Raw genomic sequence first — 17846 nt, 5'->3', positions numbered from 1 at the left:
CAGGAAAGACACTAGAGTGCTTTGCCATTTCCTTCTCCAGCTCATTTTACAGATGAGGAAACTGAGGCCAACAAGTCTAAGTGACTTGGGCCAGGGTCACATGGCTAGTTAGTGTCTGAGGCCAGATTTCAACTCAGGAGGATGAGTCTTCCTGACTCCAGGGCTGGCATTCTATCCACTGCATCATCTAGCTGTCATACTCTATTTTGAAGATAGCCAAAATATAAACATCAGAAGTTTTTGCTAAACAGGTAAATGAACACAATTTTAAGCCACATAGCAACTACAATATAAGACAGCTAAACGTGTTTCATAATTCAAAATTAGACAAAGTATTAAGCAAAAATATGCCTGTGCTGCTTATTTGAATTCTACAATAAGAGAAATTCTGCAGCTGTAGCAGTTTTCAGGAAATTACAGTAGGATAAACAATCTAATTTTTAGTTTCTAAACTGTTTGAATTTCTTTAAAGCAACCAAAGTGTGTGTTCTGATCTTTAAAAATGGAAATATCTCCCACCCCTGACTTTTCATTTCTGACTTGCGACCTAGAGCAGTCCCCAGAATCACCAAGATGCTCATTTTACAAAAGGGCAAACGGATGCTGCACAAGATCACACATGGAGCCCTTAGCATTGCAGAAAACCCCACTTTCTCCAGGAAATAGAAATACCTCAACATCCAGGATCACAGGATTTACAGCCTGTGAAAACCACCATTGAGTTCAAGCTTTCATTTTAAAGACAAAGAGATAGAGGCCAGGAGAGATAAACTGACTTGCCCAACATTGCACAAAGAATGGAGGCAAGATTTAAAACTACAACTTCTGAATCCACCAGAACATGTCCTCAACAAGGGCAGATTTACTTTTTAATCTGTTTGTCTCAGTTTCCTCATCTATAAAATGAGCTGCAGAAGGAAACGGCAAACCACTCCAGTATCTTTGCCAAGAAAACTCCAAGTGGAGTCACGAAGAGTCAGGCGCGACTGAAATTTCTTAACAACATCCTATAAAAAAGCTCTAAGAGGGCTAGGTCTGAGACTCCTACTTTTTCTACACTGTCTTGTAGGACATTCTGGGTGTTCAATATATGCTGAGCAATCCCCTCTACTACAAGGGCTTTAAAAGTCTAATATCCTTAGATACATTCCCTGAACATCCAGGAGACTTTAGTGATACTTTCTATGGTAACCCAGTTTTAAGCTTCCATACATACTCCTTACTTCTCAGCCCATGAGCACCAACTACCTTATCCTGCAGCATCTACTATGAGTCCAGATTCAGATATCTGCAGCTGGTTGACCAACATAAGCCAAGTATTTATTTTGTTTTGAAAAGCAGCTCAGCATCAACCCTAAGGTATGGTTCACACCTGTTCATAAATAGAACATGATGTGTCACAAGAGGGATAAGCGTTGGATGAAGCAGCTGACAATGATGGTGTCTTCTAAACTGGCCAAAGATGAAACAAATATGCTATATATGTTCAATTTAATGTGTTTAATTTCAAAGGCAAGAAAATATATTTAAATTATTTTTCGTTTAAAAACGTAAAAAAAAAAAGAAATCAGAGGTGAATTATACAAGCAACAAAGGGTTTATAAAAGGCTAACCATAAGGCTAATTGACTGCTTAACTTAGAGAATAAGCAAAATAAACCAAAAAAATCTTTTAAGTTTTAAAGTTTCAATATTTAAGTTATACATATATTTACATATAAATAATATAGGCTTAAACCACTAAATGTTTTAAGTTTAAATATTCTTGCCTTAGGTTTATAACCTAAAGCTGCAGTTATAAATTTCATTTATTAGACATAAAAATATAAGTTTCAGCCATGAAAATTTTCTTTTTTCCTTGTCCCATTTTAGGATTTTGTCATTAGGGTTAAGGACAGGAAGGCTGAGTGTTACATTCATCTTTTGGTTCCACAATCCCTGACACGTTGCATAAAAGTCATAGAGAAATGTATGCTGACAAAAGAAAAGTTGAACATTGTGTTTGAATTTATTTCAGAACTGAGAAAGTAACAAAATAACATTATAGAAAGGGAAAGAAAGTCAGTTCACATTAAACACATACGCACACACAAAACTGATCTCTAAAACACATAATTCCACTTAGTTTCTAGATATACTCTTAAGTACAAACACGGCTCTCAAGAGCTATTGATTGATTCAATACAAGCAGCTGGAGCACTAGATTTGGGATGGGGAGATGGTTCTGCCACTTACTGGCTGTGTAACCACAAGCAAGTCATTTAAACCACTTTGGGCCTCAGTTTCCCACCTGTGAAATAGGCTTGATCACCTCTACTGCCCCTGCCAGTCCTCACCCTAAGATCCTACTGCTTAGGAAGGCCCGGGCTCTAATCCTGACGCCAACATTTAGCAGATACATGATGTAGGAGGCAACGATCATTTAATTTCTTTAAGTTTCAGGTTCCTCGTCTGAAATGAAGATAAAGATAACAACTATCTCAAAAGGGTCCTGTGAGGATCAAATTTTGTGTGTGTGATGTTCAGGAAATTTTAAAATGGTATTAACTTTAAGCTATGCAAATGATTATTAGAACAACAGAAAACTGCTCAGATGTGAAAAGCTATCTAAGGGAGGGGATTCTACAAGCTTTAAAAAGTGCAGTGTAGTACGGTTCTGGCTTTCTTTGTGACCTGGGGGAGTGGGAAGAGGGGTTCTGATTACTCTCAGGACTGGTACCAATCATAGTGAAAGGCACACAACCATAGCAATGAACTAGTCCATGTGCCATCTTTAGCAGACATGCTATGGGGCTTGTGGTAGTCCCTACTTTGTACCATTTTAACTAGTAACATTTTTGTAGGTTTTAAAAGTTTATATATGCATATTATTACCCTCAACAATTCTGTGAGGCAGACACTATTATCCCCATTTCCAGATGAGGAAACTGAGGCCAAGAAAGGTAGGTAGCTTGCTGGGGGTCACACAGCTGATTGAGACAAGATTCAAACTCAGATCTTCCTGATTCCAAAGTCCAGCACTCCATCCACTACCTGTGCTACCAGGCTAACATTTTAATTACAATGAAAAATTCAAAATACATACAAAAGTCTCTCGCTAATTAAAGAATTTCCTATATTTGCACAAGCTAGATGAGGCTCCATTTTAATTAACAGTTTACACTGGGCTGCCATTCAAAGGTGTTTTATTAATAGCTAAGGAGCTGCTCATAAAATGCTTCTGGCATCTTGTAAGAAAGATAGTTGGCAAGATACCTAAAAAAATAAAGAAAATGAAGCAAATGGTACATTTGGACTATTTTTCCACCCTGTCCCAGAAAGGCTGCTGCCTGCTTTGGAATACTTTTGCAGCCTGCCACAATTCAAAGTCAGCTACAGCTACAGACACCTTGGATTGCATCAGCTATAAAACAGCCAGGCGGTGCAGTGGGTGGAGGGCCAGGATAGAATGGCAGGGCTGGAGTCAGGAAGGTTCATCTTCCAAAGTTCAAATCAGACACTTAATAGCTGTGCGACCCTGGGTAAGTCACTTAACCCTGTTTGCATTAGTTTCTTCATCTGTAAAATAAGCTGGAGAAGGAAATGGCAAACCACCCCAGTATCTTTGCCAAGAAAACTCTAAATGGGGTCACGAAGAGTAGGATACACTGAACAACAAAAAATAAAACCACCACTAGCCAAAGGGGAACCACATGGAGCTAGGGATCCCATCCTGTGGCTACTGTTTCTGTATCTTCCACTAAGGCTGTAAGACCTTTCATGGCAGGTAGCATTCATTTTTTGTATTATCACTAACCCCTCACAGGCACTTAACAACGGAACACTCTACTCTTTATTCATTCCTCTTCCTACATCCATCTGTTCTAGTCTTTGCAATACTTAAATCAATGAATCTCTCTCATGTGGGCACTTCTCTCTTCTGTTCCTATAGGCTCATTCCTAAATCTATAGACCCAACCTTAATAGCTTCCCTAAACTCTACACATTGGATATCTCTACCTGGGTGTCCCAATGGCACCTCAAAAACATTTCCAAAACAGAACTAATTATCCCGAAAACTTAATATTTGGTGAGGGAACCACCATCTTCCCAGTAATCATGAAGTTTGTAACACTGGGGTCATTCTTGGTTCTTCCATTTCTCCTGCTCATCCTTCATAACCAAATGTAACAACAATCTGCTAGCAGCTGCTGTAGGGGTGTAAGACCCACCAACACCAGCACCCAGAAAGCTGCCAACACAGGTTCTTTGATCTGCTTTTCTAAAGAAAGCAACTTTAAGAGGTTAACAATCTCAGTTTAATCAAACATACAAATATCATTCACAAAGTTGTACTGCCGGCGAGAAGGAAAATGGAGAGAAATTTCCTACATAATGGCCTTCGTGGAGCTCTCTCTGAACCCCATTCTCAGAAAATATTGTAAGATGCTCATAGCTAGAGCCCCTCCACAAAGGGGCAATGAGGGTCAACAGGTCATCTTGGATGACCCCCTTCTTATGGCCCCAAGGGCTTCGGCCCCAGCCCCTCCTCCTGCTCCCCAACCTCCCCCACACCAGCATCCTTGTTTCCTGTGCTCTCCCTTCCTTGGCCATCCCCTTTTTCCCTTGGTTTCCCTTCCCTTTTCCTCTAGCCCAACCCCACTCTTTTCCTGCCTCCTTCACCGTCCAAGTCTCCTACCCTGCATCTCCTCCCATGGCCCCTGCCCACGCCCCAGCCAAGGGACTTGTTCGAGGTTCCTCCCTCTGTGGCTGCTTCCTCCCAAGGGACCCCTACTCAGGTTCTAGCCTTGTGGTTTGCCCCTTCTTCAGGCCGGGCCCTACCCCCAAGGCAACCCCTAATTCAGGTTCCAGCCTCGGGCCCTGCCCCCATGGCAGTACCTCCTCCCCTGGCCATTCTCTCTGAGGTGGAGCCCACTCAGGTCTCTTTGGTATCTTCCTCTCTTACCCCTACCCCTCCCCAAGTACCAGCTGATCTTCTCCCTTGCCAGCCGGATCCCCTGGCCTTGCAGTCTAATCTAGTTCAGCCAGCACCCTCAGCCCCTCCCTCACAAGAAGTGGGACTTCCTATAACCCTCCCCAAGCTTCAGTCTCCACAGCACCTTCGAGGCTTTTTCCCCTGAGGGAAGTGCCTGCCTCCTCTACGGGGACAAGGAGAGTGCACGTTCCATTCTCCATTTTGGATCTCATTCAAGTTAAAGAGAAACTGGGGAGATACTCGGAAGACCCCACTAAGTTTACTGAGGGTTTGAGGGATCTATCCCTACAATTCAAGCTTTCTTGGGGTGATTTGCATATCCTCTTCTCTATCTGTTGTACCACTGAGGAAAAGAGGAGAATATGGGAACACGCCCAAAAATTTGGGGATCGTTTGGCTAGCAATGACCCCAGAAAATATCCCCCAGGAACAGCTGCTGTTCCCACTAGTGACCCCGGATGGGATTATCAAAAGAGTGAGGATAGAGGAAAGAGAGATCATATGGTAATTTGCCTATTAGAAGGCCTAAGAACAGCATTTCAAAAGCAAATAAATTTTCAAAAAATTAGGGAGATTACTCAGGGAGAAAAGGAAAACCCTGCCCTTTTCCAAGACAGGCTAATAGAAGCTACTAAGAAGTATACAAATTTGGATCCTGACTCCATTGAAGGGGCAGCAATACTTAGCATGTATTTCATTAATCAGTCTGCCCCAGACATTAGGAGGAAACTGCAGAAATTGACAATGGTACCCCACACACCTCAGGCCCAGTTACTGGAGATGGCCTTTGGAGTCTTTAACAACAGAGACCTGATTGCGGCAGAGGAAAGAGAACACAGGGAAAGGGCTAGAGACAGAACATGCTCAATTCTTGGCTGCTGCCATGGCTAGGAAAAGACCCAAGGAGCACCCCTCCAGGGCACCACCTTGAAGGAAGCCCTGCAACTTGGGCAGTGGGGAAATCTGCTTTAGATGCCACAAAGAGGGTCACTGGTCCAAGGAGTGCCCCTTTAGGGCACCCCCCCCGGAGGAAGCCTCCCAGGACCCATGCCTCCAGGACCGTGCCCAGCATGTGACCGGGAGGGACACTGGAGGAAGAATTGGACTGACAAGGAGGACTAGGAAAGGCCTGTTGCAAAGGATAGGATTAATGCTGAGCCTTGAAGGAAGCCAAAGATGCCAGAAGGTGGAGGTGAGGTGCGAAAAAGTATTCCAGGCCAGAAGATAACCAATGAAAAGGTCCTGGGGTGGGGTGGTGAGGTGTATTCAAGAACAGCAAGAAAGCCAGTCACGTCAGACCCTCATTGGCCACAAAAGTGACCTTTTAGGAAGAAATTTGGATGTTGGCAAGGCTGCAATGGCTGACGTACAAGCTGCTATCACCGATGACGTATTGATATCATTGCCCTTCAGACGCTGGCAGGAATGGATGTAGTCAGGCTTCCCTGGGTCTGATGATCTGAGGAGGGGGCAGTATTGCTATCCATGACAAAATCTTCTCCCACACACTGCAGTGCCTTCTTAGGGCCTGCCATAAGAGGGCTTCCACAGTCCTGGAGACCTCAGCCCACTCCCCAGGATCCTCTCCAAGCAGTTCTGCTTATCAGAATGTTCTGTTTCTCATTATCTATAGCTTCACCTCCTTAAGCCAGTAACAAGAGATTCAAAGTTCCTGTTCCATTTCCTGCTTAGTCCTGGAATTTGTCTACTTCATCTGGGACCTCTTCTTCTTTCTAAGAAGCCAAGTTCCTGGAACTTCAGTGTTCCTACCACTCGGCATAGTTGTATGATCCTAGGAAAATCACTTAAGCTCTAGGTCCTCCTCAGTTTCCTCATCTGTAAAATGAAACAATAACAACCATGCCTTCGAGAGCAGCTGTGAGGATAAAATGAGATAATGTTGGTAAAGTGCTTTGCAAATCTTGTGGTGTATAAACGCTACTTGTTAATACTATTATTACAACAAAGACCTGGCTTTTTTTTTTTAAACTTTATCAACCCGGATATCCTTTCTGGTCAAAGATAAAGTAAAAGGTGGAACACTGTTGAACTTCTCCATATATTGTATGAAAGAACACACATGAAATGGCTGAACAAGGCTCTCTGCCTCTTACCTCATCTCAGCAGCCTTCGCTCCCTTCTATTCCTAGCAATCTTACACCAATACAGAAAAAGGAGACAGAAATCTCTTCCCTGTAACTGTTACTTTGAAAAACAAATGGCAACAGAATATTCTGGAAGCCTTTCTGTGGTGGGTAAGAGAGGTCTATGCCCTCTACTTCATATCGGTAACTGTAGACCACAGGCAGATAGGTGAAACAGATAAAGGGGAAGGCCTTGAGATCAGGAAGATCCTGGTTCCTTCTCTTCTCTGACATATCCTAGCTGTGTGATCAGGAGCAAGTTACCTAACTTCTCAGTGCTCCAATCCGCTGCAGAACAGATGTAAGAGACGTTACGGATGAACTGTTAAGGAATTCTCATATTGAGATTTTCTCTAACCCTGGTGAAATTACAGGTCTGGCCCAAAACAAAAACTTTAGCTGATTCTAAGAACTTTCCAGGTCACGTCGATGACCTGAAGAAAATTCTACTGAAGGCACAATCTGAGATACATGCTGGGTTATCTCCCTTAAGTCTCACCAGCAGGTAAACTAGAGCTTCTCTGTCCTAGTTAGCTGGTTTGGTAGCAGCAAACATATTTGCATAGACAGAAAGGCTAATTAAGATTGTTAAAATAAAAAAAAAAAAACCAACCACAAAGCACACTATGCTCTTGTTTTGAAAAGATAAACAGGAAAGAACCACGTCCCACTACTGAAGCAGAGTTCTTTGTGACACCCCTAAACCTAGGCAGTATGAAACAGACTAAACAGAAATGGACCAACTCCTACTTCATAATTTTCCAAGGGGCTGAAAACATCTTTTTAGGCCTTTTTGCAATGAGATGGTTTAGTAAAGTTCAAATGTACTAGAGGTACTAAAATACTTTTTAAAAAATCAATAAAGGTATGTCCAAGATTTGGATGTGATTCTGCATCTGTGGCTTCATGAAAAATGTCTGTTCTACCCAGTTATGGCTTGAATCCAAACCATAATTTGGAACTATGCAGCTGGCTTCATATGTAAGCAATCCAAGAACAACTTTGAGCAAAATTTTACAGCGATGGAAAAATGAGGCAAGACAAATAGCATTAGACACAGTCTTGAATTCTAGTAGCACTTCTTCGCCTTATGTTAAAAATTACCCTACATGTACCATAATGGTTAAAGTTCTCCAAACAACGTTCCCGGTCAGGAAGCAAACATTTGGAATGCTGCCAAACCATAAAAAGCAAGACTGACCCCAAAGACAGAAGGACAACCTCCCCACCTTTGCAGGGCTGGGAGAGTCCAAAGGAATGGAACCCTGCATATAATTTCAGACTTTTTAAAATATATTGATCAATTTTGCTTATTTTTTTCTCCCTCTTATTAAAAAAAAAATTCTTTGTGATTAGAGTTGGCTCTCTGGGGGCAAATGGAAATTTAGGTGATATAAAAACAAATGATAACAATAAAAATAAGAAAGTTTAGATCATAACACTTGCTCATCACCATCAATGCAATTTGGCCAGCAAACAAATAGTATCTTTACATAGCCACTGAAAATAAAAGTCAATAATTTGAGATTTTAAAAAGGGAAGCAAACATTTTGTCAACAAAGAGCAAGGAATATATGTCTTCATCAACTGGCAATGACTTGATATCCAAATAAATACAAAGATGAGTTATTCTATTACAGGTGGCACTGTCTGATGGTAAAGGAAGATCTCTCAAGTGCTGCTGCTGCTGTAGATTAAGAATTTTATTTTCCACAGTAAGACTAGGAACATTTTCACGAGAAATCACTGATAGAACCTCAAAAAAATAAAAAAAAGCAAGAGCTACATTAACGCTCTTAAAACACTCAGCACTTTGGGGAAGCTCACAACATGGAACTGCAAGATAATAATCAAGGCAAAACAAATCTCAAACTCTGTAGTTTCCTTCAAGACTTATCCCAGGTATCACTTTGGACAGGAAACCTTCCCTGATTCCAAGAGGTGTTGGTTCTCTCTTTACCCTTAATTTTACTCCTCCAGAAAAAGAATTGTTTCTCATTTGTCTCTGTATCCGGAGTGCCTGGCACATAGCTGGTACTATTAGGTGTGTGTTAAATCACACTGAATACCCGTGTGCAGCAGATGGCTTAGAGAGAAGAGTGAGAGACACTTGGAAAAATCAAATTGGAATCTCATCTTTGTCACTATTTATGTGACTGTGGATTAGTCACATAACTTCCCTGTGCCTCAGATTCATCCTCTGAAAAATGGGTTCAATAAGATCTTCTGCAATCTTACATTAGATGATGTAGGTAAATTTCCTAGAAAACCATATAGAGCTATACAAATGTCAGCTACCAAGACACTACCTAAGTCACTAAAGCTTGGCGGTCTAGCTTATAGAAATACACATATTCCCTGTGCAAAGAAAACCTCAACATGATCTAGCATCCTACAGTATGTTCTATTAACATTATTAACCCGTCTTACAAAGATATTTTGGCATTTCACAAATTGAATTTCCTTTAGAGGAGGTGTAACATGATGAACACACCTCTTACCCAGTTTTGTACTTTGAGAATAATGCTGAAGATATTTCTTAACCTTTTTTTTTATGCTGAAGATATTTCAATGTATTTGTTGTTCAGTCACTCAGTCGCGTCTGACTCTTCATGACCCATCTTGGCAAAGATGCTGAAATGGTTTGCCATTTCCTTCTCCAGTGGATTAAGGCAAACAGAAGCTGACTTGCCCAGGGTCACACAGCTAGTAAGTATCTGCGGCCACATTTGAACCCAGGTCTTCATAACTCCAGGTCCAACTCTCTAACCATTGAGCCATCTAGCTGCCTATTTCAATGTACAGGCAGTGCCTAAATAAGCAACACAGGAAAATTATTAATAAGATGATTGATTATGCAATCCCATCCCGATATCCAACCAGGCCACCTCCTTATTTATCTGTTCCCACTGTCCAGGTCCTTACAACCTGAACCAGCATTCTCCCCAGAGGGCAGATACCTAGACCTCCATATAAAGGACTTCCAGAATCCATACCTGCACAGTCCTTAGGACAGTTAGTTCATTCATCTTTACAGCTACCACCCTAGGACTCAACGTAGTTGACTGGCAATCAAGCATGGCCCTCTCTATCTGACCCTAATCACTATTACACCATACTTCATCTTCAAAGCCATCCAAACAGACTTTATGCCTGCCCTGTCCCTCTCCCTTTCCATCTTCCCATAACAAAACTCCCTTCTCTGACATGTGCTGTCTTCCCCCATTAAACTGCGAGCTCCCAGAGCACAGAAAATGTCTCTTAAAAAAAACAAACACAAAACTGTATCTCTGACACTGAGCTCATTGTCTGGCACATAGTAAGTGCTCAATAAATGCCTTTTCATTTATTCGTGTTATATTTCTCCCACTAGAACGGTGGGGGGAAGGGAAAATAGCCACTTTTTGCTGTACTCTTAGTACCAACAGAACCCTTCCCCCACTCCCATCTTTGCTATCAGCAGTCCTGCCTTGTAATAAAGAGGAACAAGGGAAGTGGGTAGGTGGTCTTGGCAACAACAAGGGAACAGAAGGTAAATTCCTGAATCCACTTTTTTTTTTCGGAGGGGGGAGGGCAGGGCAATTGGCGTTAAGTGACTTGCCCAAGGTCACACAGCTAGTAAGTGTGTCAAGCGTCTGAGGCTGGATTTGAACTCAGGCCCTCCTGACTCCAGGGCCAGTGCTCTACTCACTCTGCCACCTAGCTGCCCCTCCTGAATCCACTCTGACACCAAATACAGCCTCAGTTCCGTTTCTTTGCCCTGCCTTGATCTTCACTCCAGAGCCTATTTCCTAGCTTGGTTTCTGTGACAGAATATTAAGCGTAGGTGGTCTGGCTTTCCTCTGAAATACAGATGAATCTTACTTTTTAGTCCTTCCAGTATGCAAATCTTGCTTATTTCCTTTGTTACTAGCCCAAAAGTTCCTCCAGAACTTCAAAAGGCCTGTGTGTCTGCTCAGGGACAGATATGGGAACATCAATCAATCCTGGGACTGGTTTTGTTTTTTGTTTTTTAAAACACAGGTTAGAGGATGGGGGAGAAGGCATATGAAGAAGAAAAAGAAACAATATAACTGGGAGCTGACCTAGGACTGATGGTTGCCTCTGGGGTTTAACACTACCAAAAGGCCCCAAGTCAGATTCTTGTTCCATTCTAGTCCAGGCCATAAGGATGAGGAGTTAAGTATTTTGCTGGAGTCCCAAGTTGCAACACTGTCTGTTATTTTCCCACAGAAACATTTTTAAATATGATAGATTAAATAACATATCATGTATCACATGATACTTCCCATACATTATAAGCTATTGCAGGTTTGTCTAGGGAGCCTAACTACCATTTAGGATGTTGTCTTTATGAGAAAATGCACTCCAGCTGCCAAACAACCAATTTACAACTGAAATCTGAAACAGTTCTCAATATGGAAGAAATTCCTAGTTATAAAAATTATAAAAGGAGGAAGGACATGGAATCTTTTCCTCTGGAAATTTAGCAAAAAGCAGAAAACTATTTTTCAGGGATTTTTCTTCAGTTTCATCTGAAAAGACAGACTATATCAGTTACTGGGGTCTTTCCAGACTTTAGGACTCCAAGTATCACGCCCTTTAAGGAAATATTATGATTTAGACACTGGATAGATTTAGTATGTTTCCTATATAGTACAATGAACGCTTTCTCAAAATAAAATACATAAGATTACATAGGAAGCCAATTATACTGAAATACAGTAACCAAATACTTTAAAAAAAAATTCAAGCTCTGGACCCCAGGTTAAAATCTCCTGAATAAGTGGAATGGTGGGATTTATTGCCTTCAGTTCCCCCAAGAAACATTCCCTGGCTAAATTCAGCCCCTAAAAACTAGAAATTAATACCAACTGTAGATACAACTAGAATTTCTTTTTGTTCAATCTTATCTCCTTGACCAGACAGTAAGTTCCTTGGGCAAGAGGAGTATCTTCTATTTCTTTTTTATCTCCCAAGCACCTACTCCTGTGTTGTTCACACAGTGAATGTGCTTTGAAGCCTGAAAAATGAATACTATTCTAGAGCTAACTGTGCACATAAGCTAACTTCTTTACCTCCCCTTCCCTGACTCTCACTTAAAGACTCTCACTGTTAGACTTCCCAAAACTTGCTGTTGATTACTGGAAATCTGGCCAACTCTTGCTGAAAGGGCATAGGCATCCCTTATTAATAAACTGCTGCAAAAGGCTTCAGCTTTGTGATTATTTCCTCGATGAAGGTCCAGATTCTAGTTTAAATGAACCAGAATTGCTGCCAAAAACTACACAATTTAAGAAGTCTCATACTGTTCAGGATGTTGCTTTCTATTCTCCCCACTAAGAATATGAGCAGAAGGGTAGCCAAAGCATAGCATTTCTCCTCCCACAATGGATTAAAATACAGTCTATAAACTCTTGTCCTAACAATTAAAATAAAGTGTTCCAAAAGTCTTAGCTTATTAATTTAATAAGCTTTAATGGCTTATTAAATTAAGCTTTACTAGCTTACTATTATATTAGACACTGTTCCAAAAGTCTTCGCGCAGGTTTTAAGCTTTAATAGCTTCAATACAACTACAATAACAGTTAACAAAAGAACTATGTCATTAATTTCTCCCACGAGGATACCCCACCCCACAGCTCAAACCACTTCACGAGACCCACAATTTTTGCCCTAGAGGGGACATTTATCCAAGAGGAAATGAAATCTAAATACAAACCTACAGCTACATAAAAGGGCCACCCAGCAAACTCTTCATAAAAAGTTTCAAAGTCCGGCTGACTAATGCTTTCTGCTCCATAGCCCGTGGCTTCAGACTGCCAAACACAGTCTCTATGCCACAAGGGAGAGATGGCGCCCAGAACAGGGCATGCCTCGATGGTCCCTCGGGCACAGAACTACACCAAGCTCTTATCACAGAAAGATCAAAGAAGATGCCATTTCGTGGAGTTCCAGGATCAAAAGTCCTGGGAGAGTACGGCTTGTTCACTTGGGGAGGGGTTTGGGGGGGAGACTTGAGTGGAAAGCGCCCAGAGGCAAGTCTGATCGTCTTAACCCAGATAGAAAAGGAACAACAGCTGCGGGTGTCTAAGTCACCAGACAGGTGTGGAGGCAGAGAAAGAAAGACAGCCGGTTGCTGTTTAACCAGTACAAGCATGGGTACCAACCCTCACCCCTGGCACGCACGCACACAAACACTCATGTGATCCTCCCCCCACCCAAAAAAAGACTTAATGAAAGACACAACTTTCCCTGCCACGAATCCCCACCCCCTCCCCATCCCCCTCCTCTATGCTCGCTGGACGCCGAGCCGCGGCACTGATGGGGCCAGGCACCTCCCACCAAGCAGCGCAGCCTGGGTCCCGCGCCCGCGAGCCCGGACGCAGGGATGTAGGGGAGACCCCGCCCCACCTAACGGATCCCTGGAAGCGGCAGGCGCCTGATTCTGGAAGTCCAGGCCGGGGCAGCGGCACGGAGCCAGCCAGCCTCCCCTCGGCCCCATCCCCGCTCCCCACCCTTTCATTGCCCTCTTTTTGCCGCGAGCTCGCGCCCACGCGCTACCTGGGGACCAGCAGCCGCGCGCGCCGTTCCAGCCCCGGCTCCCCGCGGTGAGACGAGGCGCGCTCCTCTAGGGGACTGAGGGGAGGGGGTGGAGAGCTAGCTTGGCGGCCGGAGGAGAAGCGGTCGCAGAGGCAGCAGCTTTAGGAGGAGGGGACCGAGAGACACCGCACTGCCGGGTCACGTGTCCCAAGGAAGTGCCAGTCTCCGGCTGCCGCTTCACGTGACGGGGAGGAAAGGAAAGGAAAAAAAAGAAAGAAAGAAAAAAAAAAACTAGGACCAGGTTTCAGGCTAAATTCACCGGGGAGCCTGGGGGCCCTCCTGGAGAACCAGGGCTTCCCGCGGCCAAGGGGAGGGACTCTAACTCATCTCGCTAATCTTATTGGTGTTGTCTCAAAGAAGGCGGGGGCTAATCTGAGTCTCCGATTGGTCTAGCTCTCCTAGGCGGGGCGGTGGATTCCCCAGAAGTCCTGGCAAAGGGCCTCTGGAACTGGAGCGGGCTGAGCGCGAATCCTTTCAGCTCTCTGTCCACCCCCTTGGGGGCGGGGAAGCGACTGGCCCCACCCCACCGGCCAATGGGTGGCCCCGCCCCAGCAACGTGTGTACCCTGGGGAGCTGGAGGCGGGAAACAGACCTTAGCTTTGGAACGGTTTCCTAGAAATCCTTGATAAAGAATATTGGCCAATGTCCCCTGGGAAACTGACTGTCTTTGGAAACAATCCCTCGCATTTCGGATAGTCTAGGTTAGGCTGTATTTGGCAGATGTTGGGGAAGCTAGGAGCGGGGGATGGGATGGTCCTTTGGACACTGCTATTAAAATAGAATCACAAAAACAATTAGGAATTATGCAAATCAAATGGCTAAAAATTCAATGTCCTTTAACCCAGAGATTTCACTACTAAGCTCCTTCAAGGAGGTCTTTGATTAATAAGTGTCCCAGAGACACCTAAATATTTATAGCAGCACTTTTTTGGGGGAGTGATAGCATAGAATTGGAAACAAAGTAAATGCTCATCGATTGGAGGAATGGCTGAACAAATTGTGGTAAATGAATTAACGGGATATTACTGTGCTGTAAGAATCAACGATGAATTCAGAAAAGCACAGAAAGATCTACATGAACTGATGCATGGTGAACTAAGCAGAGCCAAGAAATCAACAAACAGAAAGAACTACCACCAAAAAAAAAAAAAAGACCCGAAGTCAACCTTCACCTGTTCTTAAAATGTAAGGCTTGCTAAAGCCAGTATGGTATAGCATTAATGCCACAGGGCACTTTTTCAAATTCACATGATGGTTATACTTGAAACCTCCAGGGGATGAGAGATTTTGCTACCAAGATGCGACTCTAATACAGCTAAATAAATTTAGGTGGAACTTACTTCCTTAACATAAGCTGATTTGTAAACTTTCCTATTTCGGGTAGTTGTGATACTTGCTCTTCTACCTCTGAATGTCCAAGATCTCTTTTAAGCATTATGGAACTGATACCATATCGCCAGGAGAGCTGAAACAAATTTATAACTGTGTCAAATAGCAGGTCCCAAACGACTTTTCAGGTAAAATGACAAAGAAAATTTTTGAAACGGAGAGAAATGATTATTAATAACCAATGATTTGGGGAGATTCAGATTTCCTTCTTTTTCTTATATCCTCATTTCAAGACCTCAGTCTCTGAAGGTTGAGCTAACATTCTCCTCCTATACAGACCCTACCCAGGTGGGGCAGCCATTGTGTTCTAACTCAGGTTTGAGCAGGGATAAATTCTTTTGAGTAGATTGGCCAAGGATGGGGCTAACATAGAAGTTTGAACTGACATAATTAAAGTTCAGGTCCAGCCCCTCATTGTAATATTCATTTTTTTCATTAAATGTTAACCAGTCAGTGGATTGCTCACACACAGACGCGCGCACACACAGACACACACTGGCACACTCCTCTTCCAAAAGGACATATAAGCTGTGAGCCCACTGGCATGATTGTCTTTGGTTTAAGGGATACGGCCAAATACCATCCTTTTATTAAAATACTAGCATTAATAAAATGATTAAATTATCCAGAAATTATGTCTCCCAAACCTTTTTAATGCCACAAAACCCTTATCATAATTCTAATGTGGCAAAATATACCTAACAAAATATTTAGCAGCTTTTAAACAACTCTTTAACAGTTGAGTTTATAACATAGTAAAATAAATCATTTTTCTATGTTGGTGTTACCAAGTTTCACAATGTAAGCATGTAATTAATTTTGCATTAACAGTACTAGGGAATACATATCTAGCTCTGTCAGTTTAAGATTCACAATTATTATTAAGTTAGCTCAAAGTTTGCTATGCCAAATATTATATATGTCCTTGCTGTTAAAATTTCTCACTGTAAGGTCCTAGATGGAGGACTGGCCTAGGCAAAAAAAAACTAAGGAGTTTGATCTAATGTTGGAAGAATGGAGCACGGAAGATCACAAGAACCAACATTTATACAGTGTTTGATATATAATATGGGCAAGGCCCAGTGCTAAGTACTTCATAAACAAGATTTTCTTACAAACCATCCTGAAAGGTGGGTGGGCTCAACTACCAGCCACTTTTCTAACCTCACTTGTAGCAAACTAAGAAGTTAAGACTTCAAAAAAATTATTAGGGCAATGTGGTATGCAAATTGAATTGCTTCCTTTTGTAATTTCTAGTTCTCAACTAAAATTAAATCACTGTACTTTAACCTGAACATGAGCTAGATCTTGAAGACTTAAAATATTACTCTGCTTAAAATATACTCTGCTCAGTGAATAATCTCTTGCAAGAGTCTAGCATTCAGCACAATTTCTCAAACTTGATTACCTCAAACTGTTAGCAGGGCTGCTAAGATCTTAAGGACTCTGTTTTTTACAGATGAAGACATTTTAAGGGGATTTCTGCTACATTAGATTCACAGTAAAGATATCATCATTATCTTCCTTATTTCTAAATAGTTCTCAAACATATTTACAGCAATCTTTTAACAATTAAATCTATAACCCAACAGAATCAAAGAATTTACTTTTCTAACAATATTTCTAATACAATGAATTATCAAATTAATGCTAGGCAGTTCTCACTAATTATATCATTTAGGTTCCCCAAAATCCTGGAAACACTACCTTTAAAATAACCTTTTTTAAGATCAAACAACTATCATTTTCTGATCCACGGATTTCCCCAACACTTTGTCTTAGTGCCAAATAATAGAATAAAGTCTCAGTAATCATAATTGTCCCAGTTAAAATGAAACCAGAATAAATCCAATTACACCAGAATCTATTTTCTAAATGACATCATTCAGACTACTCAAGTAATAATTTCAATTAGGTGTTATTCTTTACAAGGCCCATTTATTTCAAGCACTTCATGAAACCTACTATTTTCAGCTAATCCACTGCAAAGTCAGGGACAATCCTGGGTTTTAGGTTCTATTTTACCACAATTATCCCAATAGGGGAGCACACTTAAGAGCACAATAAAGTCTGGTTTTATAACTAATAATGGCAACATGTAAAGTCTCAAAAATTTCTGGCAGAGCTTCGAGATTGAGAACTCATTGTTATCACTTAGCTCTTTCTTAAAGACACATGGTGGCACCCCCAGTTCACTAGAATCTTTTTTCTCTATTTCCTTTCAAACCACCCAAAGAACGTAAACGGTAGCTTCCCATTCCCACCCCCAGCTTTGGAGCCCAGGAATTTCAAGTTGCACATCATAAAGAATAACCACATAAAATTTCCCGTACCATTCTCTATGTTCCAAATGCATCCCAGACTATCTTCACTTCTTATTGTTCTCATTATTACTATTATTACTTTCAGGACCTAGGAAGTCAGGAGACCACCAATGAAAGCTAGCCTCCACAATGCACCAAACCACCATATGCCAGTCCATTTCCTATACTCTACTATCCTTGAATACCCTGGCAGGAATGATAGCAAAATCATCCGCTGCTCACTTTAATACTGAAAGCATTCAAGGGAATGCTTTCATTGGTTCCACTTGTGCTGCCTCCCACTTTCCAGATGATACTGATTCCTGGTTTCCTGAAACTACCTCTAATCTATCTTGTAAGATTTTCGTATATAGGATCCTCTCCCTACTCTAAAGGGATAGATTTTTAAAGCTCCCCATGAATAGACAAATTT

The 17846-nt window shown here is 41.9% G+C and overlaps 1 protein-coding gene across 2 annotated transcripts in view; it reads right to left on the bottom strand.

Moving 5' to 3' along the window:
• RCBTB1 (RCC1 and BTB domain containing protein 1) overlaps positions 1-14032 on the bottom strand; it is a 53141-nt gene extending 39109 nt beyond the window's left edge. Inside the window, exon 1 of one of the 2 annotated variants that reach the window (XM_036744503.1) lies at positions 13683-14032. The gene's annotated coding sequence lies outside the window, so the exon portion shown is untranslated. The remainder of the gene's footprint in view (positions 1-13682) is intronic. The other variant, XM_036744504.1, reaches the window with a different exon arrangement.
• Between the last annotated feature and the right edge of the window lie 3814 nt (positions 14033-17846).

Source organism: Trichosurus vulpecula, chromosome 2 (genome assembly GCF_011100635.1).
Source record: "Trichosurus vulpecula isolate mTriVul1 chromosome 2, mTriVul1.pri, whole genome shotgun sequence".
In the NCBI taxonomy this organism is placed as follows: Eukaryota; Metazoa; Chordata; class Mammalia; order Diprotodontia; family Phalangeridae; genus Trichosurus; species Trichosurus vulpecula.
This window is presented reverse-complemented; position numbering and strand designations above follow the sequence as displayed.